Genomic DNA, 13,311 nt, shown 5'->3' with positions numbered 1-13,311 from the left:
GCTCAGGGCGACTTACAAAATTTAAAAAGCATAAAAATGAAAACCCGCCATTAAATAATTAGATGTTAATATTTTCGCTTGTTAGAGAATCTGTCGGAGCCACTGTATTCTATCAGTTGACACCTCTAAAATTGTCCTTTTGCACATTGATTGATTGATTGATTGCTTTGTCAACAAGTACAAGGAAACAAGCATGAAGACACATGAAAAAAGGGCACAAATATAAATAAGCAAAACTTAGCCATAAAAACATAAAAAGAGTACATGTAAATGGGACAGTAAGACAGGGACGGTAGGCACGCTGGTGCACTTATGCATGCCCCCTTAGGGACCTCTTATGAAATGTGTAAGGACCACAGTAGACAGCTTAAGGTAAAAGGTATGGGGGTTAGAGGAACTAACAACAGGTTCAGGTAGGGTGTTCCACACATTTACTGCTTTATTGCTGAAATCGTTTTTCCGGCAATCAAGATTAGAACTGATTACATTTAGTCTGGTAGGACGTTATGGCAGATTATCTTGTGTACTAAACTCAGGTCGGAATGTAGATGGTTTGGATTTTTTTTGGATTTTATTAACATTTATAGGCCGCCCTTTTCCCTGAGGGGACTCAGGGCGACTTACATAAAATAGGGAGGGGGGGTACAAAACAATAAACATAAAACAATACATGAGAGTAAAATAGTACACAACATTCATTCATCATCCGGGTGGGGACAGATTGTGGTCTTTATCCCCAGGCCTGACGGGATAGCCAGGTCTTAAGGGCTGTGCGGAAGGTCTGGACGGTGGTGAGGGTACGAATCTCCACGGGGAGATCGTTCCAAAGGGTCGGAGCTACTACTGAAAAGGCTCTCCTCCGTGTGGTTGCCAGTCGACACTGACTGGCAGATGGAACTCAGAGGAGGCCTAATCTATGCGATCTTATTGGTCGCAAGGAGGTAATTGGCAGGAGGCGGTCTCTCAAGTACGCAGATCCACTACCATGAAGGGCTTTATGAGTGGTAAGTAGCACCTTGAAGCGCACCCGGAGATCGACAGGTAGCCAGCGCAGCTCGCAGAGGATAGGTGTTATGTGGGCGAACCGAGGTGCACCCACAATCACTCGCGCGGCCGCATTCTGGACTAGCTGAAGTTGCCGGATGCTCTTCAAGGGCAGCCCCATGTAGAGATGGTGTAGTTCAAGGTTATCCAGGCCTAAAATTTCAAGCCTGGTGGTATACAGAATTTTATTACGGGGAGAAGAGTTGAGTCCTCTTCCTGTGAAATACCTCTGGACCCTCTCTAAGGTTTTAATGTCCGAAATGCAGTGTGGGTTCCAGGCAGGTGTGCAGTATTCAAGGATAGGTCTGGCAAAGGTTTTGTATGCCCTAGTTAGCATCAGGGCATTACCAGAGAAAAAAAACCTACGTAAAATAAGTTTGACAACTCTGAATGCCTTTTTGGCAATTTATTTAAAAGCATAGATTTACACGAGAGGGGATGGTCTCAATCATTGAGCAAAGGAGGTGTTCAACTAAGTGCCCAGGTAGCTGTTTCACTCAATGACTGCGATTTTAGCACTCTCAGTTGTGGCTCTTAAGTGATCTCTTGGGTTGTTGAGAGAATGGAGGGGAAAAAAAGAGCTGCCAGCTGAATTCAACTCTAGCAGGCTGCAGGGTCTCAGCTCCATTTCTCTCACACGTGCCAGAGTTCAGCTTCCTTTTGTATAAGGAGAGAACTGCTCCGGTGGGCTGCAGGAACTATCTGAGCTCCATTTCTGCACCCAGCCAGAGGAGTTCGGCTCTCTTCTTTCAGCCACCCCCACCCCACGCCTGAGATGAGAGGCAGAGGCAGATTGCAACTTGAGGGGTCTTTTGTGTGCTCTCAGCTCGGTTGTTTTCTTGTAGACATTTCATTACCCAAAGTAAGTCACACCATCTGTGTTAATGCTAGTCTGATGATGAGGACTGATGGGCACCAACACCGATGATGTTACCTAGTTTGAGTAATGAATCATCTGCAGGAAAACAACCAGGCTCAGAGAGCACCAAGGACCCCTCATTTCAACCCTGAGCAATAAACATTCTTCTTGCAACCTCCCCCATGCACTTATCCTGTCAGCGTTCCAAGTATCATGTAGAATTAAATCAGAGTCCAAGGCAAAATGATCCTTAAAGTTCCAATTTAATAAAGCAGACATCTTAGCACATTGCTGTGGAATCCCAATTCTGGAAATTACATCAGAATCCCACCCAGTTAAAAGTTCATGATCTTGTCCCCACACCCACAATCCATCACATGGTCCAATCTTCTTCTTCCGTGCTAGCACCTATGCCCAGCTGCTTCTGGTCAGGTGCAAAGGTGCATAGACAAAAGATGACCTGGAGCTTCTAGAAAGGATTTTTTTTATTTTGAAAACAACACATTCTACTCCTTGCTACCTCCCCACTCCCACTTAATGAGAGTGTGGCAGGCCAAAGATTCTTAAAGGAACCGCAGCAGGCCTGTCATATCCTTTAATACTTTCTGTGAAAGCCAACAGAAAAGGTTGCAAATGGTGATTACATAATTGCAGGACACTTGGCAACTGGTCTCAAGAGTGGACAGGTTGTCAAACATCCAGATGGTAATCATGTGAACAGGGGGAACATGGCATTTTATGATGGGCAGCAGTGCTTTACAGGACATAAAGCCCCAGTTGTGCTAACTGACTGGTCATAAGTCAAGGTAGCAATAGGAAGATTATGTATATATACATTCTAGGCAAGACAGGATATAATCAGCAGAATCATATGCTGTATGTCTTTCTGCATTTTGCGATTTCAGATGGCAAAGGACAGCCTTTTTTTATTGGAATGCTCCGGGTTAACTAGAGAAAGGGATAATGCTGGATTTATCATTCGTTTATTTAAAAAGATAGACTTGAAAGGTGGAATGATGCACCAGCACATTTGAAGAAAATTGAACCATGTGAATAAATCTAAATTATCAGTAATAAGGAACTAGCTTTACACCCAGGAAATAAAATGAACACATTTCAGATTAAAATCTCCTTCCTGTTAGAGCAGGGATGTCAAAATCAATTTCATTGAGGGATGCATCAGGGCTGTGGTTGACCTTGGGGGGCCAGGTGGGCATGGCTGACTGGGTGTGTGTGGCCAATTGGGTGGGCATGGCCAGCTTGATACCACTCACTGGGTGTGGCCAACTGGGTAGGCATGGCCAGCTGGACACCACTCACTGAGCGTGGCAACTGAGTGGCCATGGCCAGCTTGACACCACTTCCCAAACTTCTAGCATGTTTCCTTTTCGCACTGGGTAGTCCAGGCTGAAGCCATACTGAGCCAATGTTTCCTTTTCACATTGGGTAGACTGGGCTGAAGTGACACAAACCCACCCCTTATATTTTCCAGGATGGCCCTATGGGCCAGATCCAGCCCACAGGCCTTAAGTTTGACATATTCTATTTAGTTGTCCTTTGTCTAAAGAAATATGTTCTTTTATCTAAATGATTGGATTTTGTATCTGACAGTGATTAGCTATTTTTGCTTAAAAACAAAGGGATAAGAAGTGTTGTCTTATACACCAAAAATATGGTACATACCAATTTACAGTGCTTTACAGCCCTCTCTAAGCGGTTTACAGAGTCAGCCTCTTGCCCCCAAAAATCTGGGTCCTTATTTTACCCACCTCCGAAGGATGGAAGGCCTTGAGTCTGGTGAGATTTGAACTGCCAAACTGCAGGCAGCTGGCAGGCAGCAGAAGTAGCCTGCAGTACTCCACTCTAACCACTAAATGCAAGCTGGCTGCCGGGCACCTGAATCACAATTACATGACCACAGGAACACTGCAATAACCACAGCTTTGAGGATGGGTCAGAAGTCCCCCCTCGTTTAGGACCATCATACCTTTGAATGGTCCCCAAATCAATGGATGTAACCCAAGGACGATCGGCAACCAGGCTACAAGGCTTAACTGTACACAGAGTTATTATTTATTATTTCTAAAGAGCCAAGCTGCCTTTTGAGTTTAAAAATTAATTGAAAATTTCTTGAACGTTCTGTTTGGGGTCAGAAGCTGAAATGAACCTTGGGTATTTTATTTTCCTGATTTTCACTGCAATCTTGGTAACCACTAGAAAGTGCTTCAGGGTCATCCATGAGTTTCGGTTCACAATTTTACTCAAATTGTTTTTTATCTGATTTAATTATATTGCCTTCCTTTCGTGTACTTATTATAAGGCATCCTACTCTCCTTTCCAGAGTAAAAACTGTTTTCATCAGAAAAAAATATTCTTCCCTCCTTTCTTTCTTGGTACAAATATAACCTCCATGATCTGGCAATTTCTAGCAATTAGATGACTCACATCTGATGTGGAAACTAATTGATTAGTGGGTTTAACTGTTGGGGAAATCCTTTAGTAATGCCGAAATTCACCATATGTGTAGCCGCAGCTGCTGAGCCTGATCGTTCAGGTGATTTAATTAAATATTTAAAAGGTTGGCTCCTTTTCTTAGCTTTGGTAATGATGCAAAGATAACTCTCATTATCTCCAGTAATGAGGCAAGTTTTTGCAAAGAATTTTTTATTAGGCTTGCTTTTGCCAAAATGGATCCAACAGATCCAACCCTTCAACAGAGACATTTTTAAATGTAGGTTTGCAGTGGAATGATAGAGGTCTCCATAGACTGGTGCAGATTTTCCACAGTACTATTGGAAAATAGAATTTGCAGATTGCAAATTGGTCAGCTGTGGAATTGCCATTTTCTTTGTTTTAGTATTACATTGAATTGTCATTTTTGTTAAATCTGCCTTTAACTGAAAGTTGTAGTTTGTAGTTTGTAGTTTATTAACATTTATAGGCCGCCCTTTTCCCTGAGGGGACTCAGGGCGGCTTACATAAAATCAGGGGAGGGGAATACAAACAGTAACATAGACACACATAGAGTAAAAATAATGAGCAACATTCATTCATCATTCGGGAGGGGCAGTTATCTTTGTCCCCAGACCTGACGGGCTAGCCAGGTCTTAAGGGCTATGCGGAAGGCCTGGACGGTGGTGAGAGTACGAATCTCCACGGGGAGCTCGTTCCAAAGGGTCGGAGCTACTACTGAAAAGGCTCTCCTCCTTGTAGTTGCCAGCCGGCACTGGATGGCAGATGGAATTCGGAGGAGGCCCAATCTATGAGATCTAATTGGTCGCAGGGAGGTAATTGGCAGAAGGCGGTCTCTCAAGTACACAGATCCACTACCATGAAGGGCTTTATGGGTGACTAGTAGCACCTTGAAGCGCACCCGGAGATCGACAGGTAGCCAGCGCAGCTCGTGGAGGATAGGTGTTATGTGGGTGAACCGGGGTGCACCCACGATCACTCGCGCGGCCGCGTTCTGGACTAGCTGAAGTCGCTGGATGCTCTTCAAGGGCAGCCCCATGTAGAGCACATTGCAGTATTCCAGCCTAGAGGTCACAAGGGCCCGAGTGACTGTTGTGAGAGCCTCCCGATTCAGGTAGGGTCGCAACTGGCGCACCAGGCGAACCTGGGCAAATGCCCCCCTGGTCACAGCCGTCAGGTGGTAGTCAAAGGATAGCTGTGGATCCAGGAGGACTCCCAAGTTGCGAACCCTCTCTGAGGGATGTAAAATTTGACCCCCCAGCCTGAGTGATGGAATATTGGTCGAATTGTTGGGAGGGAAGCACAACAGCCACTCGGTCTTTTCTGGGTTGAGTACAAGCTTGTTAGCCCTCATCCAGTCCATAACGGCCTCGAGGCCTCGGTTCATCACGTCCGCCGCTTCATTGAGTTGGCACGGGGCGGACAGATACAACTGGGTATCGTCCGCATATTGATGGTATCTTATCCCGTGCTGTATGACAAACCTTTTGGAGGTTAATCTGGTAAAACTAAGGAAGTCCTAGTCTGGTAAGCAGAACCAAGATAAGCTACCTGACAATCTTAATTAACGCCATGTGTTGGTCTTCACCTTGAAAGCCCTTCATGCGTGGGCCCAGGTTATCTGAAAAACCAGTATCAGGCCTGGAATCCATCTTTTGCATTGGGCCTTCCGGCCTGCCATATTTAATGCTGTGGAAAATTGGGAGGGGGGTTAATATGGAGTATGGGAGATATATAGTCAAAATAACATTCCTTTCTCAGAGAGTCAAGGACATCTTGCCCTGCACCTGGAAGGGCATGACTAGGAGGCATCTCCAGTTGGGACGGTGCCTGATTGGGCCATGTGATGGACATGTGCTGTCCATCTGGGCAGGGTCGTGGACTTTCATTTGGGTCAGAAAAACTTGGAAACTTTCAGATTCAGGTTTTCCCAGATGTGCCAATATGACATCTCTAATAAAATGGAACTTTGAGGAACTTCAAGCCTCTGAGTCTTCTTTAGTTGGGGGTGTTATTTGGAACCCTAATAACTAGCTGATCCCAATGGGATTAGCCCACCCCATTCCTCAGGCAGAAGAGGACCCCATCAACAAAATAATTTTGGCTGTCAGGGTCTCTTATCCTGCACTCTGGAACATCTTGCCCCCGAGGTCAGATCCGCTCTCACCCCTCTGACCTTCTGGCCTTGAAGACATGGCTGTGCCAGGACCCCTAATGACTGTATGACACTCTGGAGGTGGCCAATGGCCTAGAGAATGCCCCACTTCCTCTCTGTGTGCACTTTGCTCCCTCTGTCTCCATCCCATTTAGTTTTATTTTAATTGAATTTTAAAATTTAAGACCTTTATTTAATGTTTTAATGTTTCATTCTGTATTGTGTTCAACATCTGGAATGCCTGGAAGTCACCTTTGTCAAGATAGGCAGCATACAAGTTTGATAATAAATAAATGAAATATGAACCTACAATGAAACAATGATATCAGAGGTGGTATTCAGTTGGTTCATACCGGTTCACTCGAACGGGTAGTGGAAATTGCAGTTGGGTCTTCCCACCTGCCCTGGTTCTATGCCGTCCTATTTAGGCACATTTTCAAGCCACAACCCTAGCCACCATGCCCCTTCTGTCCCGCTAATGGCTGCCGCAAAAAAAGTGGCAGGCTCAGCGATGAGCAACAAGCAGCAGCCATGAGGTGATCACGTTCACTGCCTCCTGCACCTCAAAAATAATAAGACCTCCCCAAAAATAAGGCCAAACGCTTATTTTGGGGGTCAAAAGCAAATAAGTCCCTGCCTTATTTTCAGGAAAACATGGTAGTAATTGTTGAAGGAGGGCTAAATTTGTACTTTTTTACGAGGGATTCTCCATCCATTTTAATAGAAAATTTATTATAGGAATTCTAGTGCAGGTAGAGCCAGCTGGAAGTAAAAATCTATTATAGTGGATGTCTTTTCTACAATTAACAGTGATTTTTAAAATCCTTTTAAAAAGGAAATAAATATGTATAAGCCTGACTAAGTTAGTATTAGCAACCTTTCACTTCAAATATGACTACTTAAACAACTTCCTTGCTTACGTTGCACACATTTAATAATGCAGAATGTTTTTTTTTATTGTCGTATTCATTCTTTTAAATGGCAAAAAAAGGAAAAAAAAGAATTTCCTGTCCAAGTCTAATGGATTTTTTAAATTAATCAGGGCTCTGTATTATGTCTTTTGCATCCTATTAAGATTTCCAGTCTCTTTCTTCTCCATTTGGTGCAGTTTTTTCTCAGAATAAACAATATGTCCACTTTTGTATTGGAATGAAAGCACATTAACTGATTGCAACATGAATCATTGTTACAGTTTTTATTACTATATTAGAAATTTAGCTTTTCTCAGTCTCATTAAAATGCTACTGGTTTTTTTTTAAAGTAGATAATCCAGAATAGGAATCTGTTTTCCAATTTTAATCATATGATTTTCCATTTTTTTCTTTTCATCTAAAGCAGAATCAATATCACTTACTGTATTTTCACGCTCAAAAAGGCTGACTGAAAAAGGTCCACCCTGAAATCCAAGCAGGATTTTTAGCATAGAATAGTTGTAACACAAGGCATTTGTGGCCAGTCCTCAGAAACCAGAAGGTGGCATCCTTTTGATGCAGGTGACATCAGTTGCGAACTTACCTTCCGGCTTCCCTATTGACTTTCTGGGGACGCCAGTGGAGAAGATTGTGAATGGTGATCACATAATTGCGGGATGATTGGCAACCAGTTGCAACTATGAACAGTTTGCAGAGGTGGTATTCAGCCAGTTCTGACAGGTTCTGGAGAGCCAGTAATGGAAATTTTGAGTAGTTCGGAGAACCGGCAAATAGGCTGGCCCCACCCCCACTGCCTTCCAGCCTCCCATCTGATCTTCTTTTGTTGCTCTGAACAGGAGAACAGAGCTGGAAGCAGATTAGCTGGGTGGGGAGGGAATGGGGATTTTGCAATATCCTTCCCCTGCCACGCCCACAAAGCCACACCACGCCCACAAATCCATGCCCACAGAACCAGTAGTAAAAATATTTGAATCCCACCACTGACAGGGTGCCAATCAAGATCAAGTGATACCACTCTATACCACTCTATAAAGCCTTAGTAAGACCACACCTAGAATACAGCATCAAGTTTTGGCCACCACACTATTTTAAAAAAAGATGTTGAGTGCAGCAACCAAGGTGATTAGGGAGTTGTAGGCTAAAACATATGATGAACAGTTAGAGGAACTGGACATGGCTAGTCTAGTGAAGAGAAGGACCAGGGGAGATATCATAGCAATCTTCCAATATTTGAGGGGCTGCCACAGAGAGGAGGGGGTCAGGCTATTTTCCAAAGCACCTGGAGGCCAGACCACAGGTATTGCCTGCAATGGTAACTTTGGCCACAGGCATAAATACCTTCATTCAGTGCCATCGAAATCTTGAATGGTCACTGAACAAATAGTCATCAAGCAAGGACCACCTTTATAGAAATACCATGTGAATACTGGATGCCGGATGCAAAAGGACAGATTTTTCAGTTCTTGCTGGAAATTTGTTTTTGAGCAGTAGATCTCCTTATTTTAGATCAGCAAGTTGTGTACATTGGATATAGTTATTATCTATTCCCAAATTTAGGAGAGCATTAATCAAAGCTCATTTTAAGGAACTGCCAACAGCTGATAGAAAGTTAAGGAAAATTCACCCTTCCAGACTTCGTCCTTATGGTAAACTGGTGATGGAAAAATAACTTCTGTCTTTCTTTGATATAGATAAAAATCAATGGCCCTTTGAATACAATACAGTAACCTGCACGTCTATCATCATAAACATGTGTGTGTGTGTGTGTGTGTGTGTGTGTGTGTGTGTGTGTGTGTGTATCTGTTAAATTCTGTATGCTTTTGTTTTAAAGTAGTGTTATGAGAATAAGTGTAAAAGAACATTAAAAAATAAAAATGATTTTAAACTGTTCTGCTCCTAGGTACTTCATTGTAAACAGCAATGAATATAAGGAGTTTTTGTACACACTAAAAACATAATGCGGTTTCATTTAGTTGGTATTTATATTGCTATTTTAAAAGATGGAATAGAATAGAATTCTTTATTGGCCAAGTGTGATTGAACACACAAGGAATTTGTCTTCGGTGCATATAGCAATAGCAATAGCAATAGCAGTAGACTTATATACCGCTTCATAGGCCTTTCAGGCCTCTCTAAGCGGTTTACAGAGAGTCAGCATATTGCCCCCAACAATCTGGGTCCTCATTTTACCCACCTCGGAAGGATGGAAGGCTGAGTCAACCCTGAGCCGGTGAGATTTGAACCGCTGACCTGCTGATCTAGCAGTAGCCTGCAGTGCTGCATTTAACCACTGCGCCACCTTGGCTCATATGCTGTCAGTGTACATAAAGAAAAACAAAATAGAATACATTCCTCAACACTCATAAGATACAACACTTAGTGATAGTCATAGGTTACGCATAAGAAATCAAATTATACTAGGAAACAAATAAAACAATATAAATGTTAAAGGTACAAGCAACATGGTTATAGTCATAAGTGGAAAGAGATTTTAAAAGATAAAATAAATGGATTAAGATTGGTTGCTGTAAAGACTGCACTGAGCTCTGATACTTTTTTGGCCAATTGGACATTGTTGTAGATGTTTTACTATTTCTCTTCCATCTCTTTTTTAAAAATTCAGCTATAGAAATTGAGGTAAATTTCCATAGTTTTGCTTTTCATAAAAAAAATATGGAAACAATATTGATAAAGTAGGGCTGCCTATAAAATTTAAATTATCTGTGTTATATCCATTATAAATATTTGATTAAAAGCAGCTTAGAAACCAGTTGACCATAATCTTCACTCAAAGATGCAAAGACGATCAAGTTCATCGTGATTGAGTAGCAGTCTAATAATAAAGGCCTATTGCGGAATTCTGGCTTCAAATTGGAGATTAAACAGACCTTTTGTTTAGAGTTGATCTGATTTTGTTGTTGATTTTAATTTAATTGGCTTGGATACTAATTTAGTTGAAGGCACATGGTTCTTAATACTGATGCTGTTAATACTAATTAGGTGAGAAGTATTGTGCTAAAATACATTTCTGCAGTAATTTTTGACTGGTCTGAGGTAGTGTTGAAATAGTGACCTCTGGAGCGAGGGAGGGAAGAAGGAGGAAGGAAGGAAGGAAGGAAGGAAGGAAGGAAGGAAGGAAATGGAACATAGAATATTCACCAAGTTGTTTATTCTATGGCTATGAATGAAGGCAAATATATGTGTCCCAGGATAATGTTGAATATACATATTCTGGTAGAGAGAGGTTCCCTGTGGATGGGCTCCAGCATGTCTGAAACCTCAGAAGACTAAACCTTTGGTCCCAGTGACTGGCTTAGATTAGATCCTGCAATTTAGGGCTACTTTATAAAGTAATTTGAACTCATTGACCCATGAAACAGCTTCTGAGCCATGTTTATTTTCCAATTTGGTCTGCAATAAAGGTAAAGGTAAAAGTTCCACTCATACATATGTGCTACTTGTTCCCGATTCTATGGGGTGGTGCTCATCTCCCTTTCAAAGCTGAAGAGCCAGTGCTGTCTGAAGACATCTCTGTTGTCATGTGGCCGGCATGACTAAACGCCAAAGGCACACGGAGCACTGTTACCTCCCCACCAAAGGTGGTTCCTATTTTTTCTACTTGCATTTTTACCGTGTTTCCCCCAAAATAAGACAGGGTCTTATTTTCTTTTGTCCCACGAAATATGGCCTTGGGCTTATTATAGCGGGAGGGCTTATTGTTTTGGGGTTGCCAGGCAGCTGCTTCCTTGCGAATTGGCTCCCAAAGAGCCGGGCACAGCCTCAGGGGTAAAGCAGCTGGTGACCACACCCACAGCTTGGCGCCTTCGGGATACCGGTAAGTCAGTGAGTGGTGCTCTGCCTGGCCGGAGGGGGGGGGGGTTGTCCAGGGGGCTTATTTTCAGGCATGGGCTTATATTTTTGCCCACGTGAAAAATTTGGCAAGGCGTTAGTTTCAGGACAGGTCATATTTTTGGGGAAACACGGTACATGCTTTCAAACTGCTAGGTTGACAAGCTGGGACAAGTAATGGGAGCTCACTCAGTTAAGCAGCGCTAGGGATTCAAACCACCGAGCTTCCAACCTTTCTGATCGACAAGCTCAGCGTCTTAGCCACTGAGCCACCATGTTCCTTGGTGTGCAATAGATTTATTCTACTGCAGATCACATAGATCACATACAATGATCTATGACTTATCACCTTGTTATTTGTATATACGTCGAGAGCTTATGCCCTGGAGGCAAATTCCTTGCGTGTCCAATCACACTTGGCCAATAAATAATATTGCTATTCCTATCCTAGTTCCTATTTCTCTTCCATCCAGCAAATTAGAATTTGCACAGAAAATAAATGTTGTATGGATAACATCTTTCTGCGCAACACATTTTAACAAAATAATTGTGATAGGCAAGAATTACTTTCATTTCTTAATTTTTCTCTCATTATTAAACAAGTATTTCAACAGTGATATTAACGTGATAAATTTGCATTCATTAAATTCCAGCTTTTCTTGCTCTAAAAATCATTGGAGCTGATTCCCTCTTTTGCTTTATTTTACCGGAATGACTCGATAAGGAAATGGACTGCCCTCTTTTGTATTAAGTTCCTCCTTCCTGTTTCCAGAAAGCTCCCTAGGTGTGAAATTTCAGCCTGCTGTGTTGTGAGCATGGCCAAAGCAGATTGTTGGAAGAAATGTCCATCTGGGTTCAGTTCCAAGTGAGGAGAAAGACACTGGAAACATGGAGGCTATTTGGAAAGATAGTTTAATAGTGGACCGGACCACATGGTTTGAGCCCCTGGGCAAATGAGCACATGGCTGAGAGAACGACACAGAGAGAGAGATTTATACCCTCTCTTGGGTTTTGAATTTGAGCCTCCTGTTCCTGTGGCAAGCTATTGGCTGCTGTAGGGTTCATAGCTCACCTTGTAGGTTTTCTGAGTCAAGCTTGGTAGTGCTGGATGATGCATTGAAAAGGCTTTGGGCAATTCCTATTATGGCTGAGGGCTAATCCTATCTTTATTGGATCTTGGGTGAGGATATTTGCTTATGAATAGACCTAGCCATTTCTTTATCTCTTAAGCGCTGACATCTGCTGTGGGCTATTGAGGGGGGGGGCTATTAAGAGTGAGTCTATTTCCTGCCTTAAAAAACCACGTTTCTCCATTTCTCATCCAGGGAAATATAATATTCTGCCTTTTTAATATTTCCTAGAATATTGCATTCTTCTAGGAGAGGCGGGGGGTGCTAACTTCCTACAAGATGAAAATGTTTTAAAGGGAGAAACAACAATTGCTCCAGAGTCAGTAGTAGTTTAAGCAAGGAAGAGATTTGCTATTCCTAAAGACTATTTCCTATGCAAATAAACTATCATTGTTGAAACATATACAAAACATAATTCTCCCTTATGCCGAAAAGGTTCGTATGTTGTTCCAGTTTTTTACAAGGCATGTAATACACTTTTCTGGCTGACAGTTACAAGATGCTCCAGGGTTCTTGTTTTGAGGAACAGCTGCAAAAAGCGTAGAGATATGAGCAGTTCCTCTTTAAATGAGAGTGAAATGAAGTAAAATAGCTTTTCCAATTTGATGATTTCGAAGTCGTGATGCATTGTCGGTTGATGTGATACCCCAGCGGTAATTCCAGAAAATTAGGTTTTTCCCAGTCTTACTAGCAAGCAGTGCCTGCATCCAGACTGACCATGTTTCAAATTGAATCAGTAATGTGAACTACAGTATGATGCATTCTCTCTCCCTCATTATATCATTTTCATACTACAGTATTTCAGTCCCACATTCAGGCAAGCTGCAGTCCGTGAAATCAGCTGGCTGAAATTTCTTTTTGAAATCTGCT

General features: G+C 42.4%; 1 protein-coding gene across 2 annotated transcripts in view; it reads left to right on the top strand.

Moving 5' to 3' along the window:
• The window catches only part of GUCY1A2 (guanylate cyclase 1 soluble subunit alpha 2), a 221,775-nt gene that overhangs the window by 185,939 nt on the left and 22,525 nt on the right, over window positions 1-13,311 (top strand). The gene's annotated exons all lie outside the window — the stretch shown is intronic.

This window comes from Thamnophis sirtalis, unplaced genomic scaffold (assembly GCF_051295495.1).
Source record: "Thamnophis sirtalis isolate CommonGarterSnake01/CBP01778 unplaced genomic scaffold, rThaSir2_p1.2 scaffold_8, whole genome shotgun sequence".
Classification (NCBI taxonomy): domain Eukaryota; kingdom Metazoa; phylum Chordata; class Lepidosauria; order Squamata; family Natricidae; genus Thamnophis; species Thamnophis sirtalis.
The sequence above is the reverse complement of the archived record's forward strand: the minus strand, read 5'-3'. Positions and strand labels throughout refer to the sequence as shown.